The sequence below is a fragment of the Gekko japonicus genome, unplaced genomic scaffold (genome assembly GCF_001447785.1).
Source record: "Gekko japonicus isolate JY-2015 unplaced genomic scaffold, Gekko_japonicus_V1.1 scaffold1109, whole genome shotgun sequence".
Classification (NCBI taxonomy): domain Eukaryota; kingdom Metazoa; phylum Chordata; class Lepidosauria; order Squamata; family Gekkonidae; genus Gekko; species Gekko japonicus.
The window spans coordinates 359,943-376,626 of NW_015169205.1; positions in this window are offsets into that span (position 1 = coordinate 359,943).

The window sequence follows — 16,684 nt, forward strand, 5'->3', positions numbered from 1 at the left end:
TTTTAACAAACGCTCAGGGCAAAGCTTCACCCAAGCGCATATCGCTCAGTTTTTTAAAAAAATGGCGGGGGGAAAACGGAAGCCTCAGGATTCCAACGGAAATGGCTAGGCACTGGTGGAGAGTGATCAGACGGAGGGGTACATCGAAAGCAACCGTTGCACTCAGTATACCACCACTTGGGGACCTAGTGGCAGAGTGCAACGGTTTAAAGGGATTTACAACGGTTAGGGATGGGAGGCAGATGTTCGCCGTCTGAACGCCGGTAAGTACACCGGTTGGAACTGGCACCTATACCCAGTGAATTCCATGTGTTAATCACTCTTTGGGTGAAGAATTACTTCTTTTTATCTGTTCTAACCCGACCGCTCAACAATTTCATTGAGTGCCCACGAGTTCTTGTATTGTGAGAAAGGGAGAAAAGTACCTCTTTCTCTACCTGCTCTTTCCCATGCATTATCATAAACCTCAATCATGTCTCCCCTCAGTCGTCGTTTCTCCAAGCTAAAGAGCCCTAAGTGCTTTAACCTTTCCTCATAGGGGAAGTGTTCCAACCCTTTTATCATTCGAGTTGCCCTTTTCTGCGCTTTTTCCAAAGCTATAATATCCTTTTTAAGGCGTGGTGACAACTGCACACAGTATTCCAAATGAGGTCGCACCATTGATTTATATAGGGGCATTATGATATTGGCTGATCTGTTTTCAATGCCCTTCCTAATAATCCCCAGCATAGCATTGGCCTTCTTTATTGCAGTCACACACTGGCTCGACATTTTTAGTGAGTTATCTACTACGACTCCAAGATCTCTCTCTTGTTCAGTCTCTGCCAGTTCAGACCCCATCAATGTGTATTTATATTTAGGATTTTTGTCTTCAATGTGCATCACCTTGCACTTGGCCACATTGAAGCCCATTTGCCATGTTGACGCCCACTTGCCCATCCTTGATAGATCCCTTTGGAGTGCCTCACAATCCTCCCTGGTTTTCAATGTTCAATGTTCAAGATGGACAAAAGGAAATACTAATTTACACACAGAGAGATTAAACTGTGGAATTTGCTGCCAGAGGATGTAGTGATGGCCACAGGAATAAATAGCTTTAAAAGGGGATTAGGTAGATTCATGGAGGATAAGTCTATCAGTGGCTACTATTTATTTATTTATTTAATTACATTTATATCCCACCCTCCCCGCACGCGGGCTCAGGGCGGCTCACAGTACACCGGTGTAATACAACACCATGGTCAACACAATCAAGGCACAGTAGCCATGGTGACTGAGGAGAACCTCCACATTCAGAGGCACTAATCCTCTGAATCCCAGAGCCAGGAGGAAACATCGGGGACCGCCTCAGCCTCTGTGCCCTGTTGTTGGCCCTCCAGAGGAACTGGTTGGCCACTGTGCAAGACAGGATGCTGGAGTAGATGGTCCATTGGTCTGATCCAGCAGGGCTCTTCTCATGCTCTTATGTTCACCTAAGATTGTTAAAGTGTGTATCAGAAAGAAAATGACAATATAATAAACGATCATTTATGTGTCACACAAGTACTGTTTGTCCAAGAAAGAGTCCCGATTGGTGTATCTTAACATTCAGAGCCGGTGTGAGATGCTTTTCAGATAGATACAAACCCTACATGGGCATATTCTTCCAGACAGTGTACAAGACCTCAATGTCAATCCCTGGTGCATCAAGTCAGAAGCTCATTAGGCTGGGTACCATGTTCAGTGTGAAACCAAAAACTATGTGAAGCATACCCAGCTTAGACAATGCATTTATAAAATCAGAGCAAAGACTATGTTTATCCAAAGGGTTTTCTTTAGGTATGCAAAAAACTTTTTCAAATGTCCTTGGAAAGCCTTTCCAAACACATCTGGGCTAATTTATAGAGCTGTAGAAAAAGCTCTAAAGGAGCTGTGGTGGCTCAAGTGGTTAAGACGCTGAACTGCAGGCTGTGGAAGGTCGGTAGTTCTGCAGTTCGAGACCCGAGCGTGTCGCATGACGGAGTGAGCTCCCGTCTCTAACTCCAGCTCCTGCCAACCTAGCAGTTCGAAAGCAAGAAATTGCAAGTAGATAAATAGGTACCACTTCAGTGGGAAGGTAACAGCGTTCCGTGCGCCTTGGTGTTTAGTCATGCCGGCCACGACCACGGAAATGTCTTTGGACAGCGCTGGCTCTTCGGCTTTGAAACAGAGATGAGCACTGCAAACCTGGAGTCGGATTCGACTGGCTTTCGAGCAAGGGAACCTTTACCTTTACCTTTAGAAAAAGCTGGGTTTTTTAAAAATGAGTGGTTTCCACACAGCACTGCTGAGTTCAATGAAAGTAAATAAACGCTTCCCCTGTGAGGTTTGGATTGCTGTTGTGGGGGGCGGGTTCATCTGAAGGGGCTCTCTGCCTGCCCCCTACCTGGGACAAAGGCAAGGATGGAGACCAAGGTAAAAGGCCATGCTTTGACTGGGATTGCTGAAAACTGAAAAGGGGAAGATTTTTCTCTCTTGCTTTAAGAATAATTGCAGATTTGATAGAATCCAGTGGGTAGCCATGTCGGTCTGAAGCAGCAAAACAAAGGTTTGAGTCCAGGGGTAAAGACCAACAAAATTTTATCCCAGGTATATGCTTTCGTGTGCAAGCACACTTTGTCAGACGACTGACAAAGTGTGCATGCCCACAAAAGCTTACATCCGGAATGAAACTTTGTTTGTCCTAAAGGTGCCACTGGACTCAACCTCTGTTCTGCAGATTTGATGCTAGTTAGCATGCAGATTAGTGGCCTGGATGAATCACAAACTGGAGTTAAGATTGCTGGGGAAAAGATCAATAACCTCAGATATGCAGATGATACCACTCTGATGGCAGAAAGTGAAGAGGACTTAAAGAGCCTCTTGCTCAGGGTAAAAGAGGAGAGTGCAAAAGTGGGCTTGAAGCTCAACATCAAAAAAACCCCTAAGATCATGGCATCTGGCCCCATCACTCCTTGGCAAATAGAAGGGGAAGTCGTAGAAGTAGTGACAGACTTCATGTTCCTGGGATCCCAGATCACTGCAGATGGTGACTGCATCCATGAAATTAAAAGACGCCTGCTTCTTGTGAGGAAAGTGATGGCATACCTAAACAGCATGATAAAAAGCAGAGACATCACCCTGCCAACAAAAGTCCGCATGGTCAAAGCAATGGTATTCCCAGTAATCATGTATGGCTGCGAAAGTTGGACTATAAGGAAGGCCGAGCGCCGAAGAATAGATTCTTTTGAACTATGGTGCTGGAGAAGACTCTTGAGAGTCCCTTGGACTGCAAGGAGATCAAATCAGTCAATCCTAAAAGAAATCAACCCTGACTGTTCCCTGGAAGGCCAGATCCTGAAGTTGAAGCTCAAATACGTTGGCCACCAACTGAGAAGGGAGCACTCACTGGAGAAGACCCTGATGCTGGGAAAGATGACAGGGACAGGGATGGCAAAGGATGAGATGGTTAGACAGTGTCATTGATGCAGTGAACATGAAATTGAGCAAGCTTCAGAGGACAGCAGAAGACAGGAGGGCCTGGCGGGATCTGGTCCATGGGGTCACGAAGAGTTGGACTCAACTGTGCGGCTGAACAACAACAAGCATGTGGATTAGGGAGGAGGGGGAGGGAAACTGGAAATCATGGACTCTACAGACCTCCTTCTCCTCTCTGGGCAGACGATTTTCAGCTTTGTAAATCAAAACTCAGGTTCAAATGCATGGGACTTGCCATGCATCTGCACTGCCTTTTAATGCCTGTTTCTATTAACCTCTCATTTTTAACATACAGTGTTTTGCTGTAGCTGGGTGGAGCAGATTAACCATAGAGTCTTCAAGCATTAATCAGTATTTTCTATAGTGCAGCTAGTGTAGTATTGAACAAAAAAAGGCACATCTCTGTGCCAAGAATTGAAGTTTCAACAATGGGGAGACGAGAGAAGGAAAGATGGAGACAAAGATGACTCGACTGGTGCCTATCCAGTGTTCCCAGCTGGTTGAGGCTTCATAGAAGAGGTTGGGGTTCAGAAGAGATTGGCAGGGAGGTGGCTGTGGTCTGTTCTAGGTGAGTCGTGCAGGAGGTGCATTAAGAGATACAGGGAGCGGATGGAGGTGGCAGAGCTGGAAGGGCACAGAAAGAGAGAATCTAGTAAATCAGGGCCAAAAGACAAAGTGAAACAACACCACAGAGAGCTTTATAAGTAGGGAAAAGGAGTATGTTTTGGAGGCAGAAGGGAGTGAGGAGATTCGGTGCAGGGAGAATATAAACGTCTCAGCACTTGAGTATCAGTGACTCCTGGCTCTGTTCTCTGTAGGGTTGCCAGCTCCAGGTTGGGAAATACCTGGGTATTTTGGGGGTGGAGGGCGGGGTTGGAGAGGGGAGGGATTTCAATGGGGTATGTGGAGAAACGCCATTTTATACCTATATTTAATGTAATGTATTGAAGCAATTACATGAATCACCTCATAGAACTCCCATGTTAAGCTTCGAGCCAAGCTAGGGCTCCTCTGAACGGACTTCCTATTGGTCGCTCTGTAACAGCGACCAATCAGAGCTGTACTATTCCCTGAGAGGGAAAAACTCCCATTGGTTTTTAACTCAGTAATCTCATTGGTTGTTAAATGTAAATAGGCGTGGCTATATTAGCCCGGTAATGTTTAAAAGGAGCATAGCTCCCACTGTTTTGTTGTTCTGGTTTTGGAATGCGTTTGAGTGTTTGCTTGCTACTTCAAATAAAGCTGAATCACTGAGCTGAAATCATTCTCCGATCCTTTGTTAGCGCGATCTAACATTTAAGTTGGTGTGGGCCAGATAAGAGGAGACCATGAAACCTGAGGTAGGCCTTGGCCTAGTCTCCTCCTCATTCCCCCCCCCTCCTGTCTCCAACCAGTAGTCAGAGGGCAGCTCCCTAGAGAGGGCAGGAAGTCCGTCAAGGCTGTGAGGAGATCTGCCCCAGAGTGCTGCAGGAGGGAGAGGCACTTCCTGGGCGGGAAGGGCTGTTTGATAGAGTGGGGCTTTTGGGCGGGAAGCCAGTCTGTGAGAATTGAGGGCAGTCTGCCTGAAGTCTGGAGTCAGTCAGGCTGTCGGCTGGAGTCTGCAGGAGGCAGAGGCCATGTTGGGAGTGGTGCTAATCTAACTTCCTCCAGTGAAAGCAAGTCGTGTGCCTGCCCTGCAGACCATCTAGACAGGGTATGTGTAGTGAAGGGAGAGATGGAGCGATTTATTATCCACCTTTATTTTGATTCTTCAGTTCACTGTTAATATGCCTGTATATAGTTGAGTGGTTTCAAAATAAATTCTTTTACTGTTGACCCTGAGAAATCCCTCTGTACCACATAGTTCCCCCAGCCGCTTGGACACGCTAAGAGTGGGTTGGGGACTCCCTGAGGAGGAGAACAATGACAAAATGGTCAGTTGCCAACTCTCCAGGGGAGCCCCAAAGATTACCAGGAAGCCCCGAGGTGGGTTCGTAGCAACAGCAGAGGGAGGTTAGGAGGCTGTCCCGCCTAACCAGAGCCCAAGACAGGGACAGTGGTGGCAGCAATACCCGGAGGCAGTGGTGAAAAACTGCCCCTTCAGGTGCCAGGTCAGGCAAAGGAGGGGTGGGCAGAGCGGGCTCTGCCAGCTGATGCGGGCCCGTTCCACCACAGGGTATAATGCCATAGAGCCCACCTTCCAAAGGGGCCATTTTCTCCAGATGAACTGATATCTGCTGCCTGGAGATCAGCTGTAATAGTGGGAGATCTCCAGTGACCAGTTGGACGTTGGCATCCCTAGTTCTCCATCTTGTGTGAAGTCATCCAGAAATGGATGGTGGAACTCAGGACGGCTCCACTTCCTCTGGAAGGTGGGTGGGGCTGTCATTTCCAAATATTTTCCCCACATTAAAAAAAACCTCTTTCCCTGGAGGACACTATCACATCATCATCATCATCATCATCATCATTATTATTATTTCTAAATTGCCCCTTCCTGCTACCGCAGGGCTCTTGGGCAATGTACAACAATGAATAAAAACATCACTATAAATATAAAATACATTAATACCGATAGATAAATTAAAACTCCAGATGGCGAACTAAAAAATTTCTCCCCATTCCGGACTGCCTGGTTACCACATGGGTGGTGGGGGGACGACGGGACAAAATGGTCTGGACAAAAAGATCTGTGGGGTATGTAGACTCACCCTGGCCATGAAGGTCCATGTCCCAAAGAATCTCCAAGCATTCTCTCAACTTTCCCAAGGGTCTCTGGGTGAGCTGGCATACACGAGGGTGCGTATCAGTTTTTTGGCATGAGCCGCTTGTCACATTTCCTCCGTAATCCTTCTTGGTTCAAAAATGCCATCAACTAGGAAAGCAGGAGTAGCTTCCGTGGCAACACCCCTTCACTTTCTTCTGCCTTTTTTTTTTTTTTTTTTGAGTTTGGAAAGCAGACATGTTGTCCCCAGGGAGAATTAAAGGAGAAGCATTCGTTTGCAAAATGCATGGCAAATGAGCTAATGATTCTGACACTTCCACAATGCGAGCTTTACAAGAAGGCATGCAGACAGTGAGATCTGTTTTTTCTATCTCATATATTTTTTTTAATGGCTAAATGTTTGCAGGGAAACAAAATGGATTTATTTTTTGCTCAATCCAGGGCATAATATCAGGACTTATCCGGTTCCGGGCCCCAGGGCTTCAGACAACTAACAAAACACATCTTACTTATGCTCTGCTAGTTCTCTGTTATGCCTTTCACGCGCAGGAAGAAAGAGAAAAAGCAGAAGCCAGCCAATGAAAGCAACATGGCTCTGCGATTCTTTTCTTGTGAAGAAGCACATGGCAGGCACCAGGGGAAGAACCCCACAGCCTTGCCACCGTGTGTGGCGCAGATGAAAAGCCACAACTCTCCAAAGCAAGCCTCCCAAAGGATGACTCACCAGGATGAAGACAGGCCATCAGCCATGGGTTGTGGCCTGTCATATATTTGCTTCCCACCCCCCATCCCGCACATACTTTTTCCCAGTCTTCGGCAGGCAAAAGAGAAAAGGACATTGGCACACAGAGGGTGGGGTATAAATCCAATCTCTTCTTCTTCTTCTTGTGGCATCTTGAAGAATGGAAAGGTATCGTGGCATAGGCACAAGGTTGGTTTTTTTTGTCAAAATCCCATTTCATTGTCACCCACAAGATCACAAAGCATCTTGAGTCACTGCTTGGGCTCCCGTACATGGCTGGTGGGTTGCATTTGGTGTGGTGGGTTGCAGACTTGTGCATCCCCCAGGGTTGCCAATCACCAGATGGGGCCTGGAGATCTCCCGCTAAGACAACTGATCTCCAGACTACAGAGATCAGTTCCCCTGGAGAAAATGGCAGCTTTGGAGGGTGGACTCAGTGGTTTGGTATCCTGCGAGGTGCCCTCCCCAGGTTCCACCCCCAAAATCTCCAGGTATTGGGGGTCTACGGTACAACAATGGCGGACGCCTTTCCCGTTGCTCCGGGAAGGCACACTGCACAGCCGCAGAGGGGAGGCGTGCCGCTGGATCGGCACCTCCACGGGGGGTCAGGGAGACCCCCCAGGCCATAGGGCTTTTGAGGGTGAGCCTCTTTTCCTGCTATCTGCAGGGAAATTGAGGCTGCCCTCCGCCCTGACGTTCCCCTCCACTGTCTGCATCCTCTTAGCGAGGCACAAGCTGTGCCAACCCAGTCAAGTGCAGGAGATCTGGCGAAGGAGCGATTACGAGCGTGGTCAAGATAAAGACCAACAATGAACTGTGAGTTAAAATGAGCGAACCATAAATAGAAGCGTAAATTCCCCCCCCCCGAAACCTCTTGAGCGATTGGAATTGTGCTGAGAGAGGGACGCCTCTCTGATGCATTTACATAAGCAGAGGAGGGGAAGAGAGAGAGAGAGAGAGAGAAAGAGGCAATTGTAAATAGATACTTTGAAGTGAGAATCCCCCCCCCCCCGAAACCTCTTGAGCGATCGGAATCGTGCTGAGAGAGGGATGCCTGTCTGATGCATTTACATAAGCGGAAGGGGGGAGAGAGAGAGACGTGACTGCAAATGTATACTTTGGAAGGACTTTATAAGCGTATAAGCCTGTTGTGGGAGATACGTTATAGAACTCATAGCGGAAGCCACCAAGCCGATTCTGGAGCAACTTGTTGGTATTAACCACCACATCAACAGCTCGTATCCTGGCAGCTGCAGTTGGCAACAATAGCAGAGGCTGTCAAAGCAAAAGTGATGGACACTAAAACTAACAGCGATCTCAAAGAGACAAGGAGGCAAAGCATGAGAGAAACAGAAAATTACAAGGAATTAATTCCTTCCTTGCAGGTGTCTTAAGAAAGTGTCATCTTAAACCCAGATGATAGAAAAGAGTTTGAATCTGCCCCCAAGATCAAGAAGCCTTTGAGATGCCACTGGGCCCCGAGGATGAGACCAAAGAGGAAGAGGCTGAAGATCGGCGGTTTTATCCCTTTGGAGATGGAGGAAGACTGGGCTGCAGAATTTTGAGGGAACATCTAAGAAGCCATCAAGATTTTAGAGAGAATGAGCATAGATGTAAAGGCAGAAGGACTCTGAAAATTGCCTTTATGAAGCGAGCTGGAGGAGATGCTCTGGCGATCATCTCATAACAAGTAATAAACTAACATATAAGCTTAGAAAGACAGGATCTCACAAAGTATATTGTTTATTAACAGCTTTTTTATTACTAACTGTAGTTTAACAGGGTAATGATCTCCTACTCTTGGGTTTTTAGTATAGTGTGGGTTACTTTCCTTTCTCCCTAGTGTAGTTCCCCCCCTTTTTTCTTTGTAGTTTGTGCAGTATTATAAAAAAAAATTAAAAATCCCCTCCGGGGGCTTTAAAAAAACAACAACAAAATCTCCAGGTATTCTCAACAGAGAGCCGGCAACCCTAGCAGTCCTGTTTAATAGCTTTTATACAGATAAGAAAAATGAGTTTGGGCTCTACCACCATATCTCACTTACCTGAAATATGCAGGACTCAGAGCAAATCAAAATGAGTTCTACAGCACCCAGTATTCCCAGGCAGTCTCCCATCCAAGTACTAACCAGGCCCAACCCTGCTTAGTTTCTGAGATCAGGCGAGATCAGGCGTGTTCAGGGTGGCGTGGCCGTGGGCCAAAATGAGTTAATTACCACAGAGGGGAACTGCTGACCTGTGCAGTCTGGAGATCAGTTGTCATCCAGATATCATTTGACAAGAATTCAAGGGCCCACCTAGAGGTTGGTAACTCTAAGACTAGTATAATTTCTCATGGATATTTCTCATTTCCCTACTGGTCTTGCCTGAAGTTTGTTTCTGAGGTAAATGTGGCAGTTCATGCTTGCAAGCAAACACCCAAGGAATCTGTAGGAAAGCAAAAAAAAAAAAGTTCTGGCGTCTCAAAAAAATTACTGTCACGATGGGGAATACAGTAGATTCATAAGCTGCCACTTAATTCTTTCTAAAGCAAAACTCCTTAAGTGAATTGGGAAGTATATTTGCATGGTAGATAGGAAAACATTTTTAAGGGAAGACTTTTGATGCAAGTAGCAAAATCTTTTGGAGCCATCCCTCGAACACTGCTTTCTTGTAGCCCTGAAGAACATCTCCTCTTGTGCATCAGAGAGCGTAGGGATCCTCCTTGCCAGTTGCTCAGGTGAGGACCTGAAGTCCTACTCTGGGTTCCTTTGACATCAGAGGCCAGAGCAGGGGCCACTGTACGGATTCTCTGAAACTCTGCTGCTTGCTTTGGAGTTCCATGAAGGCTAGTCTAAAGACGGGCAGTGGAGCCCCTTATCCCGGTTCTTTTGCTTCTATTGTGCATCATTTGATTAATAGCAACCAAAGAGGAACACACAGTGTAGGTATACAAGGGAATAGCATTCCGTGTGAAAAAGACGCTAACACTAGTTCAATAATGACCAAAGTATTGATACAAATACAACCAAAGAAGCACAATATTAAAGTAGAAAAATTTCCTCTTGAGTTCTTAATATCCGGATTCTTCGTTTATATTATTCTTCATGCATCTTCACCTCAAGAGGAAATTTTTCTACTTTAATATTGTGCCTCTATGGTTGTATTTGTATCAATGCTTTGGTAATTATTGAACCAGTGTTAGTGTCTTTTTCACACAGATTACTATTCCCTTGCATCATTTGATTAATGACATCTGTGTTTGCTATTTTGTTGGGTGAATATTTGGAGGCGATTTCAATTTGTTTTCATATTTCAATACTCTTCTATTGTGAACTGCTTTGAGGGCCTTTTGGGGCCAAGTGGTGTTAAATAATAGAAATGTGAATGCTGGGAAATAATGGTATCACTATTGGGATATTCGGTTAATATAGCAGAGTTTTGCACAGTCACAGAAGTGTGATTCTCAGCGTAATAAATAAATCTCCTGAGAAGGATAGTGCAAAAAAAGATGAACGTACATTTATTCAGGTAGATCCAGTTCACATTCAGGTTGCAGTCAAAAGGAGAGAGAGAAGCATAATTTAAAGAGTACTTTCCCTATCACAAATGGCCAGCTTGTCTGGCATCATGTGTGTGGGAGTATTGAGGGCATTGTCTCTACAGGAGAGACCTGCGGAGACATGAGTCTCCATGGAAGGCCATGTTGATAGAGTGAGGGGACATAGCAAGAAAGAGGAGCGGTCAGAGGGCATCTATTTATTTATTTATTTATTTATATCTTCGATTTCTACCCCACTCCAACCCCAAAGGGTCTCTGAGTGGCTTACAAGTTCCAAATTTATCCCTAACTAAGGCCACATGTCTACAGTGGTTGGGGCTGCCTACCGGCACCCAGGTGGCAGGGTGCGCTGTTTTTCTTGGTTGTTCTTCCTGGGCGGTCTTTCGGGTGTCAGTGCTCGGTTCCTGGTGTGGTCATCCACTCCGGCGGCTTCTTCTTTCTTTCTTTCAGCGGGCTCGTCTGGTATGTGGGTTGTATCGACTTACAGCCCAGCTAACGTCCGTACGGCTCCGCTGCGCTTGCGTCACGTCACCATGTCCTTCTGTAGCTCCGCCTCTGTCTCCACCTCCATCGCTCCGCTTGCCTTCGCTCTGCCGCTCCGACGCTACGCCACTCCATCGCCGCCATTTCCACCGTCACCGCTGCAGTCGCTTCTACTGCTCCTGCCACACACACCCGTATGGGGAGGGTGCCCCCTGCCACCTAAGGGCAGGTACCCATTAATCTACTTGCTTATATTAATTGCTTTCGAACCGCTGGGTGGGCGGGAGCTGGGACTAGGGCCAGGAGCTCACCCTGGCCGCGGTGGGTCTTCCAGGTTAAGACAAAGAGAGGCATCACATTCAAGGAGATAACACCTATACACACTTGGCCCTCCAATGTCCAGGCATGTTGAGTTGCTCACTCCAACAATAGTGAGTAATCTTATATAGAATAAGCTGTTTCTGCTCTATGTGAAAGCTGAAGAGTTTCCAATATGCCCCCCCATCATTTTGTGGCATATGGTCTTCAGACAAGGCCCCGGTGTCATGTGTCCTTGTCTTGAGATGTCTGCTATATGGTCTTCTTGTAGTCAGAGGACTCATCATGAAAACCAGAGATACCCCAGATGTGAACACGACAAAGTGGTTCCTTCTCTGTTACAACTAACTTAATTTGCTCCCTGAACTTTTTTTTCCTTTTGGTGTTTCCAGTTCACCGTACATGTAGGAGCGGATTAACAGGGTCAGTCCAGGACAGTCTAAACCACTGGCCTGAATCAAGGGATGGAGTCGCTACAAAAGCCGCAGCCCTGAATGTTTTTCTGGTGTGACCCCTGATCATTTGGAAAACTCTCTACATGCGAGGCTGCCCAGTGAGCTGTTTAAAAAACGTGAAATCAGAAAGTTTTATTTATTTACTGGCACTCCCCGCCCTTCCTTCCTGCCTCCTTTCCACCTTTCTGTGGGGCAGTGACATAACTGGAATTCAAAGTGTTAACACCATCTGAGAATGCTTTTCTCTATGTATTATTTAAATTGTTCTATTATTTGTGAATGTTTTTATCGTTACGTTGTTCACCGCTTTGAGCTGTGTGTATTCAGGGGTAGGGCGGTCTATAAATTTAAATTATAAACCAATAAAATAAATACTTCATTTATGCCCTGCCTTTCCCCTCAAAGGTGACCCAAAGCAGTCTACTCAGTTCTCCTGCCCTCCATTTTCTTCTCACAACAACACTGTAAGGTAGGTTAGGCTGAGGCTGCGATTACACAGACTAAATAATCCTCTTTCTACTTTCAATGCACTTTCCAACTGGATTTTACTGTGGCCCAATCTGCATCTAGCATTCTCTCCGCTGTTTCACCAAACCTACGCTGGAACAGAAACTCCCGTCTGCATTGCATGCCACTTTCACTCTGATTGATTGTCGGATTTTATGGCAGTGTCCAGACTGCATGCTGCTTTCACTTCGTTTGATCTCTCGGTTTTATGGTAGCCGTCTGCATAGATTTATGGTCGTTTTATGGCCATTCAGGGGTTACTCTGCAGTCAGTAAGGCATTGGCCCAGGATATTTGAATGTGGTTTTGAGCCGCATCTTTTTCTGTTCCAGTGTGGCTTAATAAAACAGCGGAGCAAATGCTAGATGCAGACTGAGCCTGTATGAACTGGCAAAATCCAGTTGGAAAGTGCATTGAAAGTAGATTGAAAGTGGATTATCTACTCTGTGTGATTGCAACCTGAGAGTGGGTGACTGGACCACAGTCACTCATGAAGTTTCTATTTGTAGAGAGGGATTTAAAGCTGATTCTCCCAAATCCTAGTCTAACACTGTAATCACTACACCACACTGGCTTTGGATGGTGGGAGGGAATGGATGAAAGTTCTGCCTAATGAGGTGGTCAAACAGTGTTTGGGCTGGACTGGTAGGCATGATGTCACTGCGACTTGTCCTCTGGTGTTCTGGTGAGCCCACGACCCTGTTGCCAAGGAAGGCATCTCCAAATTGTCTGTCTTCACATTTTGAGCCCAGTCTCTAGCATCTGCTCCTCAGTGGTCACATCACATCTCCACAGAATTCTTTGGATCCAGACGCCTCTGGACTTTTTGTTATAGTACAGAATCAGCTTCCACCAGATATTGTGATGGCTGAGAGTTTAGAAGATTGATTTGTTTAAGAAGAACACATATGGCCACCTTGCAAGGCAGTTAACAATCAATTTGTTCAAAATACCGATATAAAATTATACCAATTCATGGAGGCTTCCGGTCTGGCTCCCGTGCATGGCGGACGCTTCCTCTGGTCGCTCCCGAGGGCGCCTCGCCCGCCCGCGGTGGAGGAGGGAATCCGCGCGAGCGGAGACCCGAACGAGCCCCTCAGAAGAGAGGAGCTCGGATCCGGGGCGCTTTAGGGCGCACTAGGGGGGAGTCGCTCTTTCGGCCGAGAGGTCAGAGAGCGAGGCTCCCGCCATGCCCTGCCCCAATGGACCTTGCTGCGTGAGCGACCCCGAACGGGGTTTAGCGGAGCCACCAGACGTCACCGAGTGATAAAGCGACCATCCGCAAAAATAGAAAAAGAAGGGGGGGTGAATTGAGCGGACAGTGATGTTTTCCTTTGATGTATTTGAAAGCGAGAAACTTGTCTCTCTGGAGCACATTTTAAGAACTTTCTAAAAGTAAACAAAAAAGAAAAGATGTCGGAGCTGGGCAAAAGCGAGCGGAGAAGAAGGGAGGGACTTCCGTCTGGGCGTTTGCTTGTGTGCGAGAGCCGGCTGTTGAATGTTTGGACTGTTTATGGCTGTGAATCCGACGGGAGTTTTGTAAAACGGGAAAGTTTGAATTGTGACAGCGAGAAGTGCCTGTAAGCGCTTATAAGTCAACAATTGCGAGGAGGACCCATAGAGAGTTTGGGAGCGGATATAAAAGCGAAAATGAAATTAATACCATTCTCAAAATTGGGGACCTCCGGTAATGGCATGAAAAGAAGAGGATTTATAGTGCATGAACTGAGAGTATTAACAACAACCCGAAGGAGGATCTAACAAGCCGGAAGGAGAAGACAACGGAGACAACAGAGGAAGCTCCTCCACGTCAGCGATAGTAAAAGTACCCAGCACGCAAAGAAGCGGTTCTGGATGTGCACAGAAGAGACCCTTTTTACTAACAGAATTCAAAGGAACATTACTAACATACTAACAGAGAATACATGTAACAGGACTAAGAAAAGAAGTTTGGCAACACACAGAAGAAGCCCAAGAAGATTAATTGGACATTACTAACAGTTTAATTTACCAGTTTATATATCACTCAGCTTTCTCTTTCTCCCACTGTCTACCCCTCCCTTTTTTCTTTTAAGCGAAATACCTCCCCTTTTTAGGGGAGCCAATAAAACCTTTATTAAAAAAAAAAATTATACCAATTCATGGAGTTCATCAGCAGCTGATTGCTACAAGAGTCTAATGGGGACCCTCCCTCTGCAGAAGCGGTATACCTCTGAGTGGCGTGTCCTGGAGACTAACAGGGATAGCCGCTGTTCTCCTGATCAGCATTTCATAGAAAAAGAGGTGCAGGAGCTCATTAGCATAACTCATTAGCATAACTTATTTGCATATGCCACATCCCCTGACATCACCGGAAGTGTGTCAGAAGGCAACACACACCGCTCAGACTCCACTGAACTATTTTGGATTCCTAGCTATTGGTGAGGCGGGGGGAAATGTGCAGATCTGTCCTCCTAGAGGACGGAGAGCTTGTACCTGAATATAACTTGGTCTTAAAGGTGCCACTGGACTGTTTTGGACTGGGGGGCCAGGAGGGGGCTCTGCAACTTACCTGGCTGCTTCTTGCTCTGACTGAGGGCTGCTGGGAGCAGGAGGTGGGGCTTGTTGCATGTGTCTGCCCCCTGGGCTCCTTACTGCCGGAGCTCCGCTCCTGTGCACTCCTGCAGGAAATGACCCCTGATCTAAAGGGAGCGGTGGCGCAGGGAGTAAAAACCCCTGCCTTAACATCTAGCGAACAGCCTGTAAGGCTGTTCAAGACCCACCGCGGCCGGGGTGAGCACCCGGCCCTAGTCCTAGCTCCCGCCCACCCAGCGAATCGAAAGCCGTAACAACTAGCGAGTAGATGAATGGGTATCTGCCTTAGAAGGCAGGGAGCACCCCCCTCCATTGGGAGGTAAAGTGGGAACCCCAACAGCGGCAATTTGGCGAGTGGCGGAGGCGGAGCGACATGAAATGGCGGCGGCAGTCGAGGTGGCGAGCAGAAGTAAGGAGATGTAACATTGAGTGGTGGACCAGCGACGGAGCCAGGAGGCGCGAGGACGCAGTGGCGCAGTCAGGGCGGAGCCTGAGGGACGGAGCCAGAGCCGCGCCAATGCAATCTACGCGTCGGATGGGCCCGCCAACTCCAAAAGACCACCTGAGGAGCCTGAAGAAAGCGGATGGGAGAGGCCGAAGCCGAGAGCCGAGACGAGCTGACGGAACATCAAGCCGAATCCCACTGGGTGCTGGTAGGCAGTCCCGCCCCTAACAATATATGTGCCCATAGATAGGGATGATCTACTATGTAAGCCGCTCAGAGACCCCGTGGGAGGGGTTCGAGCGGGGTATAAGTCGAATGTTAAATAAATAAATTAATAAATAAATTAAATTAAATTAAAGCATTCTGCCTTTCAACACGTACTCTGAATACTGACCTGTAAGAGCAACTTCCTGCCTGTTACCTGCAGTTATCCGAGCTGCACACTCTAAGGGAGCACTGGGATATGTCTTTGTGTCTACAAGCAGATGAGAATAATGGTTCCCCGTGACTTGTGCACCTCTGTTCTTTTCAGAGCTGACGATAATATGATCATATTTGTGGCCAGGTGAGGACTGGATGTGTGGGGAGGGGGAAAGCACCCATCCGTATGGCCCTCGGTTGCTTTCTAGGAAAAAGTAGGAGACTCCCCAGCCACTGCAATGAACGGCAAGTTCATGGAGGAGCCTCCTCTTTTCAAAAGTGATGCATTTGCCTCGCCTTCACTTCTTGCAAAGAGAGACAGATGGAAGCCCTCTACCCTTGAAGAGCTACTTCACTCCGAGATGAAATGGTTTTGAAGTACTTTTCAAGAGTCTTTTAACTTCAGGCACTTTGTTTCCCTTTACTTTGCACCTCCCCTTTTAAGGCCGATGGACGTTATTCATTAAACTAACAGTTTCTCTCTGGCCTGTTCTTTTAAGGGTGACTTGTGACCTTGCAATCTCTCTCTGTGTGTTTTGTCATCACACCATGTTTCCATGGTGCCGAATCTGATGTCATGAATAAGGGCATTGTGTCTTTTCTCCCCTTCTTCCCCAAGTTCCCAAGCATAGTGTGACAGAGGTTTGGAAACAAAAATGACTTCACCGGTTAAATATTGTTAGCTTCTCTTCATGTATCAAAGGTAAAAGAATGCTTGCATGCTCTGTTCCGCTTTGGGGATGGAAAGAGGCCGAGGAATTTCAAAGCGGCATACAGGAGAACGTGACAGGTGCCATTTTGTCAGAATAAGCCTCCGGGAATAGGCTGAGCTGCTAGCTCTAAGGACATCGTCCATCATGATGAAACTGTGCAGGATAATGGAGACACACCAATGGTCTTAGGCTGGCAGGGCTTGGGTTCAGATCCACGCACAGCTGTGATGCATGTTTGCTTCTCCCAACTGAATTGTCTTCCCAAAGTTGTTGGAAAGATAAAATGAGA